At 43.2% G+C, this 15,304-nt stretch overlaps 1 protein-coding gene across 2 annotated transcripts in view; it reads left to right on the top strand.

Moving 5' to 3' along the window:
- Window positions 1-15,304, top strand: part of GPR39 (G protein-coupled receptor 39) — a 241,832-nt gene that overhangs the window by 111,855 nt on the left and 114,673 nt on the right. The gene's annotated exons all lie outside the window — the stretch shown is intronic.

Below are 15,304 nucleotides of genomic sequence, written 5' to 3'. Positions count from 1 at the left end.
CTCAATCTTGGCCTCCCTTAATCAATAGAAGTTCATATGAAGCCAGATAAGAAAATCAGGCAAGGCTTTACTGGGGGCCCTGCTGCAGCAGAGGGGAACGAAAACAAGTAACAGGTTCTCTTGCTCCCTCCCTTCCTGAGGGGAGGTGAGCTGGTTCCTTAAATGGGGTGAAGGTAGGGGCAGGCCTAGGGTGGGGCCAGAGGAATGGCTTAGGTAGTCTGCCTACCCCTTTGGTGGTGGTGTGAGCAGGGGGCAGGCAGGGTATCCTGCTTTGCTCCCAAATCTTCAGATGACTGTTGGATTTTTGGACTTTTTGCGTCTTGTCCATAATTTGCCCGAGCTGTGCATGCACACAGCTATTTTGAGTGTGCACACACACACACACAGCACCCAATTATAAAATAATTCTCCAATTTTTCAATGCCCCTATGAGCCAACTGGATCTCTTGCTAAATGACAGATTTCAGATCATCAGACCTATGGTGAGCCCTGGGATCCTGAGTTTGGAACAGGCTGTGGATGCAGATGTGGCTGGTCCAGGACCACACTTAGCATGACAATTGACATGAGTATATGTGATGACTGTAGTCACCCAGGATGGAGGGCTTCTGCAGGAGAAAGGGGATGGTACATTTTCTTGGTCAGAGTTTTGAGGATTAGGAGATTTCCCAAGAGGTTGCACATTCATTAAGGCCTCGGGGATGAATAGGCCATCAGCATCAATAATGGGCAAGAAGAACAGTTAATCTAACTTCTTTCATTTTTTTCCCCATCAGCATTAACCAGACACATCCAAGAGTCATTTTTGGTTGGGAGTTGGTGTGTGGAGAAAAATGGAAGACATTTATAGTCACAGTTCTCACACTCTAGTGAGCATCAGAATCTCCCCCGCCCCCGGGGGTTGGGGGGGAGGCTTATGAAATTCAGATTGCCGGGTCCCACCTCGGAGTTTCTAAATCATTAGGCCTGGACCTGAGCCCAGGAATTTGGCATTTCTGACAAGTTCTCAGTGAATTTTGGTAACCTCTGGTTTATAGCAAGAGCCCCCCTGCCACCCCCAGGACACCTAGGCCAGTGGGGAGCCCACTGTGGTGGGGAATGATAACAGGGAAACTCAGAGAAACAGGGTTGGAGGGGCTGCCGGAAGGGGGTTTTTGTTAAGACTGGGCCTGAGACTTGAGTCTCAGGCAGCACAGTTGATGTGGACAAGATGCTGAGAACTGACCATCGAGTTGTAAGTGGTCCAAGAGCAGTGGACTGCTCATCCACCTGTGGATTCCTACCACCCAGCAGAGAAGAGATGCATTCAGCCCAATAAACCTGACTTTGCTTCCTTTCCTCCATTCTTTCTGAAGCATGGCTCCTTCTAGGAGCCTGGCTATAAACATGAAGACCCAGGAGTTCCCCTTGTGACTCAGCGAGTTAAGAAACCCAGTAATATCCATGAGGATGTGGGTTCAATCCCTGGCCTCGCTAAATGAGTTAAGGATCCGGTGTTGCTGCAAGAGCCACCATAGGTCATGGTTATGGCTGGATGTGGCATTGCTGTGGCTGTGGCATAGGCTGTCAGCTGCAGCTGCAATTTGACCCCTGGCCTGGGAAATTCCGTGTGCTACAGGTGTGACCCTAAAAAAAAAAAGACCCAGACCAGCCCCACCAGGCCCCTGTGGACACTCACATGTTAGGTGGGTCTTTTGGCAGTTCAGGTGCTCTGAAGCTCAGGCACAGCTTCCATCTGTAGAAGCATTTGAGACGGGTTGATTTCCAGAGATTCAGCAGCCTCCCCACTAAGAGGGAGGCATCATAGATAAACAGTACATGAAGGGGAGGGAGGGAGGGACTGACTGATTGATGTTTTGGCTGACCCTGGATCCTCAGAGAAGAAAACTCACTAAGGCTTGAATTAATGTTAATTCAATGGAATATTTTCATAACGTGGTCCTTGGAGCAGCAAGACAGGGTGTCTCATATTTTTTTCTGTTGCCTCTGGTTAAGTCAGGATGGAGGGTCACTGGGGTTGCAGTATGAGGAATCCCACTAATTGCATTATAAGTGATGTTTGCCCATTAGCTCAGATGGAATTGTTTCCAAACCAAGTCCTCCAGGAGAGTACTGTTTCAGGTGGGGGGTGGCAGGGGCGGGGGTGGGGGGGAAGAGGGGGGAAGAAGGGAATTGCAAAGTAATTGAAATTTGCAAATGGCCTTTCCTTGGGCAGCAGACGAAGTGGGTTCCATTTGTCCAGCAGGGGGCAGCAATGCACAAACATTCATTCTGGTCATGTGAATTGGAGCTGGGAGCTGTCTCTGAAATAACTAAGTATTGAGGATGGCTCAGATTGCTTATGATTTCCAGAGCTTCAGGGCAAAGCTGGGCCTGTCAGACCCACCCTTTCCCTCGCTAGCAAACCTTTGATTTTTCTCAGTGTGCTAAGAAGTCAATAAATGTTTAGGTCTGCTGGGTTTTAATTCTGGACATTTTCTTTTAATCTTTCGACTGCTCTGTGTAATTTACAATTTCTTCAGCCTGACTGAAAATTATAAGTAAACGAGGATTAAGAAGTCAGCTTTATAAGTATGATAGTTCGGTTAATAGACATTTAAAAATTGCACTGCAACCCATCCCCTTCCCTGGGTTGAAGATTTTTTTAATAGAGCTCTAATGCTATGACACCCATAAGCCAAGGTGGGGAACTCACTTGTCAATATTTGTTTTAAAGGTGAGGAAATGAGACCCACAAAATGCAAGAAAACACATCTCAAACAATAGTCAGTTTTTCTTCCCAATTTAGGGATATTAATTTGTCCATTCGAAAAATAGGAATGTGGCCCATACTATTCCTAAAACTAGGAATGTGGCCCATTCTCAGCAATTTGTCAAGTTTGCTTGTAAATGACTTTAATGATAGATGGCTTTGCCTACTTTGCTGGGCTGGAAAATTCTGCAGCCCAGCTGCCTCTCCTTTGGGAAGCTTCTCGCATCTTGCATAATATTTCTCTCCACCACCGTCTGCTGTTACCACCCCCACCCCCAAGGTTAATTTAATCCTGTTGTTCTTAAATGAAACACCCTAAATCATCCTCCTCCCCTTCCCTGTCTTTCTTCTCTCTGTTTAAACCTTTCAAGGATGTAATAGTCTGGAAAATATTTCAATCATCATGTCTCCTTTTTGGCCGGCCAGTTCCATTCGGCGTGCTCTCTGTGGCTTGTGCTGAAGTGGGGTTTTTTCACGGCATTGTTTTTAGTTTAAATAACATGCAGGGCACAATTGCTAATGATCTTCTGGAACATTCCACTTGGGGTCTTGCCATTAAATAGTATTTTGATGGACTGTGAGCCCAACTTTCCACAGAGGGGAATGTTGTTGGCTCCCAGAACTAATTGGATGTAAATTTAGCTAAAGGTCCATCTGCCTTGGGAATTAGAGCATCTTCTTTGAGCTCAGAGTAGTGCCCTGTATTAGATGTTTAATGGATGGACTGTGAATAAATATGTATTTGTAAGTGCATCATTTAGACAATAGTCAAGTGAAAGGAATTTAACTCTGCTAAGCCAGAAAATGTAATTTTTCTATTTTCTTACACTATCTTACTACCTGTCAGCTCCTCAATTTACCAGCCCTGTGACCTTGCATAAACTACTCAACCTTGCTGACTCTCACTTCCTCAATTGCCAAGTGGAGAGTGTGAAGACCAAATAAAAGTACGCAGTGTTTGGCTGAACATATAGGAATAAGTCCCCAAGACATATCAGTGGCTTTTTGATTTTGTTGTTTTGTTATTGCTACTGCTGCTGTCAGTATGTGGTCTGAATCCCCTGCCTGGGTGTCTTAAAGTCCCCACCTGCCTATACATTCTCATTTCTCAGCACATATAACTCAGGGAGGCCTTCTCTTACCCCCAGACTAGGTCAGTTCCCCCATGAGTCACTGTTATTGTTACATCTACCTGTCTAAGCATTCATTCCAACTGCAAGTAGAAGTGGGTTATAGGAGTTCCATGTGGCTCAGTGGGTTAAGGATCTAACATTGTCACTGCAGTGGCTTGGGTCACTGCTGTGGCATAGGTTTGCTCCCAGGCCTGGGAACTTCCACATGCTGTGGGTACAGACAAAAAAAAAAAAAAAAAGTTGGGGAGGGGGGGTAGTTCTTGCTGTGGCTCCATGGCTTAAGAACTCAGCTAGTATCCAAGACGACGTGGGTTTGATCCCTGGCCTCACTCAGGGGGTTAAGGATCCCACATTGCCATGAGCTGCAGTGTTGGTCAGAGACATGGCTCAGATCCAGTATTGCTGTGGCTGTGGCACAGGCCTGCAGCTGCAGCTCCAATTCAACCCTTAGCCTGGGAACTTCCATATGCCTCAGGTGTGGCCCTGGAAAAAAAAAAAAAAAAAAGAAGTGGGTTGTACACATAAATAGATGTAAATCTTTCGTGATGTTCCAATCTAAGGTTGGGTGGTGAGTGTCCAGGCATTCGGTCAGTGACTTACAGCTTGCATTTATGAAATACTTTTTGTGAGTATCACATATTATATTTTAGAAGATAAAACATTCGGTGAATGACTTACAGGTTGCATTTATGAAATACTTTTTGTAAGTATCCAATATTATATTTTAGAAGATAACAAAGAAAAAATTTAAAATATGGATTTTGTCATTTGTTTTCTGTCTCTATCCTTAGTTAGAATGTGAGAGCGCAGTGAGGCCAGAGGCTGAATCTGTCTCACTCATCCCTGTAGTACCAATGCCTAGAATAGTGTCCTGCCACTGAAAAGTGACTGAATGATGAATGTATGCACCTGAATCTTTTTTTTTTTTTTTTCTTCTTAGGCCTGCACCTGCAGCATGTGGAAGTTCCGAGGCTAGGGGTCAAATTGGAGCTGCAACTGCAGGCCTACCCCACAGCCACAGCAACACCAGATCCGAGCCACATCTGTGACCTACACTGTAGCTTGTGGCAATGCCAGATCCTTAACCCACTGAGTGAGGTCAGGGATCGAACCTGGTCCTCACAAATACTATGTCAGGTTCCTAACCTGCCAAGCCACAATGGGAACTCCTGAATCTTTATTCTAGTCAGCTGGATGCTTCACTTTCCCATGAGCATGTCATGATCAGCCTTTGTCCTATATCATCACCCCCAAATCAAGTGCTCTTCCTAAACCCTGTCCATCCTTCATGTCTCAGAGCAGCTGAAGTCTCCCCTTCTCTAGGTGATAATCATGTCAAGTGTATGTGCATACCCCAAGCTAGACTAGGAACCTCTTGCAGGCAGGAATCAGATGTCTGGACCAAAACACACAGCAGTATCTCCATGTGGGACCGCCAGACAGTGAGATCTTTGAGGATAAGGGCTACATCTTTAGTGCTCAGAGTGTGTCATATGTGGAGGCCATAGAGGGTAGGCATTTAGTGGAGGTTTGCTCTGTTGATTAAGGCAGCATGTCTATCAGGCTTTGCCTTTCCCTATACAGAAGGAGGTTCCCTTGAGAGTTCCAGTGTCTGTCTTACTATTAACATGACTGAAAAGCAACAAGACCAAATCCCCTCCTGGTGACTTCATCTCCTTCCACTGACAGTGGACAGTGTGCTTAATTAAGAGCTTCATAATGACTTTCTAAGGGACTTAGCCTTGGAATCTCATGCTAACAAATGGCCCAAAACATGACTTCTTTTTAGTTAACTCATGCTGCTGCCAAGAGATCAGGTTGTGGGGTTTTTTGTTGTCGTTGTTGTTAAACAACCTGTTTAACAATCCATTTTACATTTTTAAGGAGGACTTAGGTCAAGATGAACTGCCTGCCTACCCTTTCTGAAATCAGCTTTTCCCTATTTCCAGAACTAGGGCATTTGCTCAGCTCCTATCCTGGCTTGTCCAGGAGCCCAGGGAGTTCCTAATAGATTCTCTGAAGTTTTTCCAGAATATTCCTTCACATCTCAAATGGAATTTTGCTGATCTAACACCTGATCTCGTTGCCCTAGATTGACGGTTTCCTACTAACTCCAGGCTTGATGAGGACTTCAGTTGTTTTCTAGGATACTGGTTTTACCCTGTCCAATTTGCAGACTCTTCTCATTGCTAGAGAATACAAAAGCCTACTTGGAATTTTAACACTCTGTTTTGTGATAGCTATTAATTTTGGCACACTTTCACCAATCAATGAGTCTGTCCCTTTGTTCTGTTTGCTCCAAACATTTTAAAGTCTTTTGTTGTCTTATTTATTGCTCGTAAACCCCAAATGAGTTTGTGAGTCTTTCTCTAGCTGTAATTCCTTCACAACCTCGACATATTTAAAGAATTCATCCTGACTTGCAGGTCTGTCTTTCCACCCTCTACCCTTGCCTTTTAAATGCTCAAGCTGAACAGAGAGGCCTCTGCAGAGCCTTGTTGCTTCCCTCAGAGGTTGTTCCTTTTCTGCCTTTTCTTCCTTCCTGACTCGAGTGGTGGTGTGATCAGAATTACATTTTATAAGCAGGAAATTCTAATTACTGCACAGTGGCAGCTGGAGCGCCTAACCCATTCCATCCTCCTGGTCCTCCAGAAGCAGCTGCTAAGAGGGTGATGATTGTGTAAGCAAACATGGTATTAATTTGCTCTCCAGGGGGGCTCATGTGGGGAACAGAACCAATGAGGATGAGTGTGTTTCCCTGGCAGGAGAAATAAAGAAGGTGTGTGCAGGGGCAGAGAGGCGGAGGAGGGAGGCTACAGCAGGTGCACGCCAGCCTCCTGCTCCAAGCATCAGCTCCTCCCCGTGGATGTAGATGGTAGCTGGTGCCTCACTGGGCTTCCCTGCCAGCCTCAGTGAGGGCTGCTTGCAGATGCCGGCAGTGGCCAATCACTGCCACTGGGGAGTAGAATCAGGGAGGTCATTCAGTCCTTCATTCGCTAGAGCCTCATCCATGCCTGTCGCCTGGCGGCGGGCCTGCCAGAAGCATGTGAGTTTGAATTCTATTACCACAGTGATGCCCTGGGGTCTCCAAACTTCACTTAGATCCTTTCTCACATACTGGAGAGACCTCCTTCTGTCCCTCATTTTTCCATTCTTGGTTCTGTATGTTTTTTGTTGGTGTTGGTGGTGGTTGCAGTGGGTTGTTTGTTTTTCTTTGTTATAGCATGCACCTACTCAATGTGGAATCTCAGTTCCCAGACCAGGGATTGAACCTGGGCTGCAGCAGTGAAAGTACTGAATCCTAATCACTAGACCATCAGGAAACTTCCCTCTCTGTTTTTACATCATTATTTTTTGTTACTTATTTCTGTAATATATACTTTTATTTTTTAAGTTATTTATGTTTTTAATTCCCATAAGGCCAGATGTGTTTATGGGCTTAATTATAGCCAGGATAAGGGTTGCCCAGAGTGTGCAAACCTGCCTGATCCCAAGACATGTGGCTCTCCATCTAAGAACCCTCGTCGTGTTTCCCACCTCAGACTCTTTTTGTCTCTGCCTTTTTTCCCCACCATTGTCTTCCTGAATCAAGATCTCTCATTTCAGCAGAGAGATATTCCTTCATTCCTGTATCAGGAACCACATCCATGGATGCATCTTTTTGTATTATTTCTTCCTCATTGAACCTAAAATATGTGAATAAAGAGGCAAGGTGGAAATAAATGTGGGAAAATATCCCCACTTTTTAGTCTCCGTTGAAATAATTGGCTCAGGCAATGATCATCAATGGATGAAACTGTTAGAGGTTGATGGGGATCTTTACGTGGAAGGAGTCGGGTGGTCACCTCCTGAGCCCACTCATTAATGACAGCGTCACTGAGAGAGGGACGGCCAGTCTTCCTGGGACTCCTGAAACACAATCCCCTCATACCACCTAAGAAGTACTCTTGGCATAATACATTTGAGCCCGAAAATAATCAAGCTGCATTTACTAGAAATAAGGGCGTGGAGGAGCAAATAAAATGACACCATAAGAGTTCCTGTCATGGCTCAGTGGAAACAAATCTGACTGGTATCCATGAGGACTCAGGTTCGATCCCTGGCTTCACTCAGTGGGTTATGGATCTGGTGTTGCTGTGAGCTGTGGTGTAGGTCAGGGATGCAGCTCGGATCTGGCATTGCTGTGGCTATGGTGTAGGCTCCAGCTGCTACTCCGATTCAGCCCCTAGCCTGGGAATCTCCATATGCAGAGAGTATGGACCTAAAAAGAAAAAAAAAAAAAATGACACCTAAGGAGGCAAGCTGACAAATTCAGAATGAAAAGCATTCTGCATATATCACTGCAGCAGTATAAGGATTAAGACCTCAGAGACATAACCATAATCAAATATAATATGGGTGTTTGTTGGATACTGATTTGAACAAGCTGATTGTGAACATGCCAATTGATGACACTGACTAGCAAGGAATTATTGCTAATTTTGTTAGACATGTTAATTTTTTACTGTCCCCTTTATTTTGCAGTATGTTTGAAAATATAACAACATTTTTCAATTATAGTTGATTTATACTATTGTACCAATTTCTGCCATACAGCTAAGTGATCCAGTCACGTATGTATGTGTATGTGTATACATACACATTCTTTTTCTCATATTCCATCACAGTCTGTCCCAAGAGATTGGATATAGCTCCCTGTGCTGTACAGTAGGACCTCATTTCTTTCTTTTTTTTTTAAAATTTTTTCCCACTGTACAGCATGGGGATCAAGTTATTCTTACATGTATACATTTTTCCCCCACCCTTTGTTCTGTTGCAATATGAGTATCTAGACATAGTTCTCAATGCTACTCAGCAGGATCTCCTTGTAAATCTATTCTAAGTTGTATCTGATAACCCCAAGCTCCCAATATCTCCCACTCCCTCCCTCTCCCGTCTGGCAGCCACAAGTCTATTCTCCAAGTCCATGGTTTTCTTTTCTGTGGAAACGTTCATTTGTGCCATATATTAGATTCCAGATATAAGTGGTATATGGTATTTGTCTTTGTCTTTCTGACTCATTTCACTCAGTATGAGATTCTCTAGTTTCATCCATGTTGCTGCAAATGGCATTATGTCATTCTTTTTTATGGCTGAGTAGTATTCCATTGTGTATATATACCACATCTTCCTAATCCAATCATCTGTTGATGGACATTTGGGTTGTTTCCATGTCCTGGCTATTGTGAATAGTACTGCAATGAACATGCGGGTGCATGTAGGACCTCATTTCTTATCACTTATAAATGTAATAATTTGCATCTACTAACCCCAAACTCCCAGTCTATCCCACACCCTCCCCCTCCCCCTCCCCCTTGGCAATCACAAGTCCATTCTCTATGTCTGTAAGTCTGTTTCTGTTCTGTAGATAGGTTGATTTGTGCCATATTTTAGATTCCACATACAAGTGATATCATATGGTATTTTTTTTTCTCTTTCTGACTTGCTTCATTTAGTATGAGAATTTCTAGTTGTATCTATGTTGCTGCAAATGGCATCATTTCATTCTCTTTTATGGCTGAGTAGTATTCCATTGTGTATACGTACCACATCTTCTTAATCCATTTATTTTTTGATGGACATTTAGGTTGTTTCCATGTCTTGGCTATTGTGAATAGTGCTGCTGTGAACATATGAGTACATATACATGTATATATATATTTTTTTGGTCTTTTTTGCCATTTCTTGGGCCACTCCCATATGGGAGGTTCCCAGGCTAGGGGTCTAAATGGAGTGTAGTTGCCCGGCCTACGCCAGAGCCGCAGCAACACAGGATCCAAGCCGTGTCTGTGACTACACCACAGCTCATGACAACTCTGGATCCTTAACCCACTGAGCAAGATCAAGGATTGAACCCACAACCTCATGGTTCCTAGTTGGATTTGTTAACCACTAAACCACGATGGGAACTCCCTTTTTTTTTTTTTTTTTGTATATATCTTTTTGAATTGTAGTTTTGTCTGGATATGTGCCCAGGATTGCTGGAACATAAGGTAGTTCTATTTTTATTTTATTTTATTTTATTTTTTATTAATAAATGAATTTATTACATTTATAGTTGTGCAATGATCATCACAATCTAATTTTATAGGATTTCCATCACACACCCCCAGTGCATCATACCACCCCCCAAACTTTCTCCTTTGGAAACCATGAGTTTTTCAAAGTCTGTGAGTGGTTTTCTGAGGAACTTCCACACTGTTCTCCATAGTGGTTGTACCAATTTACATTCCTACCCACAGTGTGGGGGGGGGCTTTCCTTTTCTCTAAAAATACTTTTTATAAGTTAAAAAATGAAGCAAGTTCATCAGTTGACTTCTTAAGGGAGAGTGTCTAATGTAAAATGACCCAAATAAGTCATCCTACTTGATTGATATCCTTGTATTGAATAAATTAGAATTCTGGTTTCTAACTTTAAAGGGGAAAGGAGGTGAAAATTATTAATATTAGTGGAGTGGTTGGAGTTTTACAGTGAACATGTATTTAACACCTTTGGTTTTAGAATGGAATTAGAGACCATACAGCTTCTTCCAAACAGACACCACTTGGTAGAAATAGAGCATCTGAAGTCTGGAGGGAAACCCAGGCATACACTTATCCACCTTTGGCTCTGAGATGGACCACTGTAAGCCATCAGGGTTAGGGTTAGGGTCTTCTTTTTAAAATCCTTGAGAGAGAAGAATCTGACCCTCCCCAGAATCTGACCATTAATAGCCCTCACTGTCATTTGTCAGGAAGTCATCTTGAGCTACCAGGCACCTGGAGAAATCCACTCTCTCTTATCCTGTCAACACTGATGCAGAGGAAGCCCCTCTCTCAGAGGGTGCTTCACATCATCCTAGGAGGACCCACATTAACACCTGGCCACTAACTTCCCTTCCTCCTTTTCCCCTTATTCTCCAGCCCTTTCCTCATTTGGGATCTTCTTCTCTTTGGTTTCCTGTTGGTTTTTTGTCCCTCCACTGCCTTGAAGGGCTACCAGTATTGGGAACAAGGTGTGAGTCCCCTGATGGACTCCCACCAGCCCCACTCTCCTGGCCACTGTTTCTGTACTTGCACTTCGCTGACTCCAAGGCTCTTTCCACTCCCTGCCAACTCCTTCCAAAGTCCCACAATAGTCTTCCACCCCTCTGCTCATTTGGCAACTGCCAGTGCACTGTCAAGCCTTGGTTGGCTGGGTCCTGCATTTCTAGTTTCCATAATGTTGGGAGATGATCCAGAAATAAATTTATGATCACAAACACCTTGGGCTGTCAGAGGACACATGTCATGCATGGGAGGAGGGCCAAGATGGGCTCCAGGTGAGAGGTTAGACCATGTGGAGGGAGTCGGGCAGCCTGTTTGGCAGGGGGGCGGTCTGTAGAACGCCAGCTTTCCCCCACATAAGCCAGGACTATCGAGGAAGTGAGGTCAAGTGGAAAAGTGGAGAGAATAGAGAGAAGAGGGGTAGAGGAGGGAGGGAAGTGGGATTAAAAAAATCAGCAGCCATCCCTCTGTGAGTACACTGAAATTTGCCAGCCTGCTGTCCAAACTTGACAAGTAATGGGCTTCCACTGGGGAGAGGACGGAGGAGGGCTGCTCTGAATTTCCCCTCCCCCAACTCCTCTATTCAGTTAAGTGGCCCTCCTCAGGGTTTATGGTGCCATAGACAGAGTTCTGTGCTACCCTTCTAGCCCTGTAATACAGTTTTCAATTCACAGACCAGTAGACACACTTGACTTGCTCGTAGGCTCTTGAAGTCAGGACATGTCCTTTTGGTTTCTGATTCTCCATACCTCAAACTTTATGCATCTCAATGCTTGCATCTCTACAGGGGCTTTGACAGGCCTTGTGCGTGTGAATGGTTCTGTGTGACCTGGTGAGGGACATAAAAGGACATCAGGGTGCCCTTTGAAAAACCCACCAAAGTATCCAGCCTTGTTGCCTCATTGAGAATTCACCAGACAGCACAAAACAAGCTAAATCATGGAATAATAACACTGTAGCCTGGACAGTAATGAATATGCAAGCAGCATAACAGGATGAGGAACTAAGAAAGCCACCTATTGTGGAGAGTTTAATCTTCCCTGCATGAAAGATCAAGGGCAAAGGCACAAAAAGATCGTGCTCCTTTTGGAAAAAAGAGGGGATAACTGGCTACCATGCAACGGGTGAGTTTAGAGGCATGTTCAATCATTTCATTTATGGTCCAGCAATTCTGAAAAATGGCGGGCCTTGGTCTTTGGATACTATGGGAGGTGCCTTCCACCTGGAAAACATATCTGGACCCCATGTTGCATCTGTGGTGCCTGGTATCAAGCTGCCTCCACATTTATTCCAAAGCACTTGGAAAGGACAGGATGGACGTATGAGGAACTGCAAGTAGATCTGTTCTCTCAGACTGAAGTAAGGCATTAGAATGTCAACTTTTGCAGCTGGAGAGCAGCCAGCAAATTAGGAGGCCACAGAAAAATTTTGCCAGTTTCTTAAAATAATTTATGCCAGTTCACAGTTTATACAGAGTATCAAATCTGAAGGCACCCTAAGGTTACCCAGTTTAACTCCTTCATCGTGTAGATGAAAAAATAAGGCTCACAGAAGAATAGTGACTTGCCTAGATGACAACATTATTGGTCCTTAGAGCTGGAATTGATGATTCCTGTTTCTTGTATCAGTTATTATTCCAATATTATACCAAGCTGTGTTTCTATCCAGAACATTTTTGTAATGCTAATTAAGCTGGGTTGTTTTGGTGAACTTGGCCAGTGTTTATCTTTGATTTCACCAAGTGTAATTTTTTTTTTTTGCCTATTTTAAGGCCGCACCTGCGGAATATGGAGGTTCCCAGGCTAGGGGTTGAATCGGAGCTGTAGCCACCGGCCTACACCAGAGCCACAGCAATGCCAGATCTGAGCCGCTTCTGCAACCTACACCACAGCTCACGGCAACACTGGATTCCTAATTCACTGAGCGAGGCCAGGGATCAAACCCACAACCTCATGCTCCACAACGGGAACTCCCCTCACCAAGTGTAATTTTAAAAGGTGTTTGTTGGGAGTTCCCGTCATGGCGCAGTGGAATGAATCCGACTAGGAACCATGAAGTTGTGGGTTCCATCCCTGGCCTCACTCAGTTGGTTATATCTACTGTATAATACTGGTGTTTGAGTCGCTGGGCCTTTTCCTCATGGTTACAAGATGACTGCTGTGGTTCCAGCCATCATATTTGCATTTGATGCAGGGAGGAAGAGGTGGAGCCAACTGCATCTTCCTGGTTACTAGGAGAGAAAATGCTTTTGTAAAAATGCCCAAGAAGTCTTCTGCTGGACTCTTAGTGGCCAGAATGGAGCCATGATGCACAGAAGTAAAAATGAGGGACACGATGCCCTTAACTGGCTTAGACCAATCACTATCCATTCTCTGGAGCTAGACACATAATCAGGGTTTTCTCATACTAAGGAAGAAGAAGGAAGTAGCTCTGAGTATTCCATATCACCCTGACTATCAGGGTCCTTCGTGTATGTATGATACTTTCAGAGTACGAGCTTGGTGGGCAATGGGATTTTTTTCAGTGTCTGATTCTGAAATCTTTTTTATAACTTTAGTGGGAGATTATTTTTGTATCAAAGGGCTTATCTGAGGATAACAAAGCAATTCCATTGCCAGACGTTTATAGAACTCCACCTGAGGAACAATAAATGTCTGGAACACTTTTTACCTGCAGTGTAGTTCAGTTTCTAAACCAAGGATAAAGGATAAATTTTATGAAGAGTTCATTAAAAGTAAATACTCATGATATAAAAACAATTTAAAATGTTATTTGTGCCTGAAATTCGGTGACGCATCACAGATTTTAGGATTTGTTCAACAAATATTTAAGAAGAGCTATAGTTGACGCTTGAACAACATGGGTTTGAACTGCAGAGATCTACTGATATGCAGATTTTCATCTTCATGGAGGGTTAGCTCCCCTAATCCTGGAGTTGCTCAAAGTTAGCTGTATATGCTGGGTTCTTTTAAAGGCACGTCAATCAACATCAACTAACAAGAAAAAAAAAATCCTGGACTAATAAATTGTGGTATAAGCATACAGTGGAATACTCTTCAGCCTTTTTTTTTCTTTTTATTTTTATTACTCAAATGAATTTATCACATCTGTAGTTGTATAATGATCATAACAATCTGATTTCACAGGATTTCCATCCCACAACCCAAACTGTCTCCTCTGGAGACCATAAGTTTTTCAATGTCTATGAGTCAGCATCTGTTCTGCAAAGAAGTTCCGTCTGTCCTTTTTTCAGATTCCATATGTCAGTGGAAGCATCTGATGTTGGTGTCTCATTGTATGGCTGACTTCACTTAGCATGATAATTTCTAGGTCCATCCATGTTGCTAAAAATGCCGGTATTTCATTCTTTTTAATGGCTGAGTAATATTCCATTGTGTATATGTACCACCTCTTCTTGATCCACTCCTCTGTTGATGGACATTTAGGTTGTTTCCATGTCTTGGCTATTGCAAATAGTGCTGCAATGAACATTGGAGTACACGTGTCTTTGCGAGTCATGGTTTCCTTTGGATAGATGCCCAGAAGTGGGATTGCTGGATTAAATGGGAGTTCTATTTTGAGTTTTCTGAGGAATCTCCATCCTGTTTTCCACAGTGGTTGCACCAATGTACAATCCCACCAACACTGTACTAGGGTTCCTTTTTCTCCACTCCCTCTCCAGCACTTACTGTTTGTAACCTTTTTGATGATGACCATTCTGGCTGGTGTAAGGTGACTATTCAGCCTTAAAAAGAGAGAAATTCTGAAGTATGTGCAACAAACATGGATGAATCTTGTGGTCTTAAGTGAAATAGGCCACAGAAGGGCAGACACTGCATGATTCTACTTACATGAGGCATTTAAAAGGCAAGAGCAAAGGATGGATTCATATATATATATATATATGTATAATTTTTCCCCAGATCATTTTCCATTATGGGTTATTAGGATACTGAATATAGTTCTATGTATTATACAGTAGATAGATCCTTTTTCCTTATCTATTCTATATATATATATACAGTAGTATGCATCTGTTAATCCCATACTCCTAATTTATTCCCCCCCCTTTCCCCTTTGGTAACTATAAGTTTTTTTTTCTCTGTCCTTGGGTCTATTTCTGATTTGTATATTGATTTATTTGTCTATTTCTTGGATTCCATATGTAAGTGATATCATATAGCATTTGTATTTCTCTACCTGACTTACTTCACTTAGTATGATAAACTGTAAATCCATCCATGTTGCTGCAAATGGCCTTATTTCATCCTTTTCTATGGCTAATACACCATTGTGTATATATGCCACAAGTTTTTTTTAACCAACAAGATTTTTTTTTATTATTGAAATGTAG

This window comes from Phacochoerus africanus, chromosome 3 (genome assembly GCF_016906955.1).
Source record: "Phacochoerus africanus isolate WHEZ1 chromosome 3, ROS_Pafr_v1, whole genome shotgun sequence".
NCBI lineage: Eukaryota > Metazoa > Chordata > Mammalia > Artiodactyla > Suidae > Phacochoerus > Phacochoerus africanus.
Note: the sequence above shows the minus strand (reverse complement) of the source record. Positions and strands in the feature narration are given on the sequence as shown.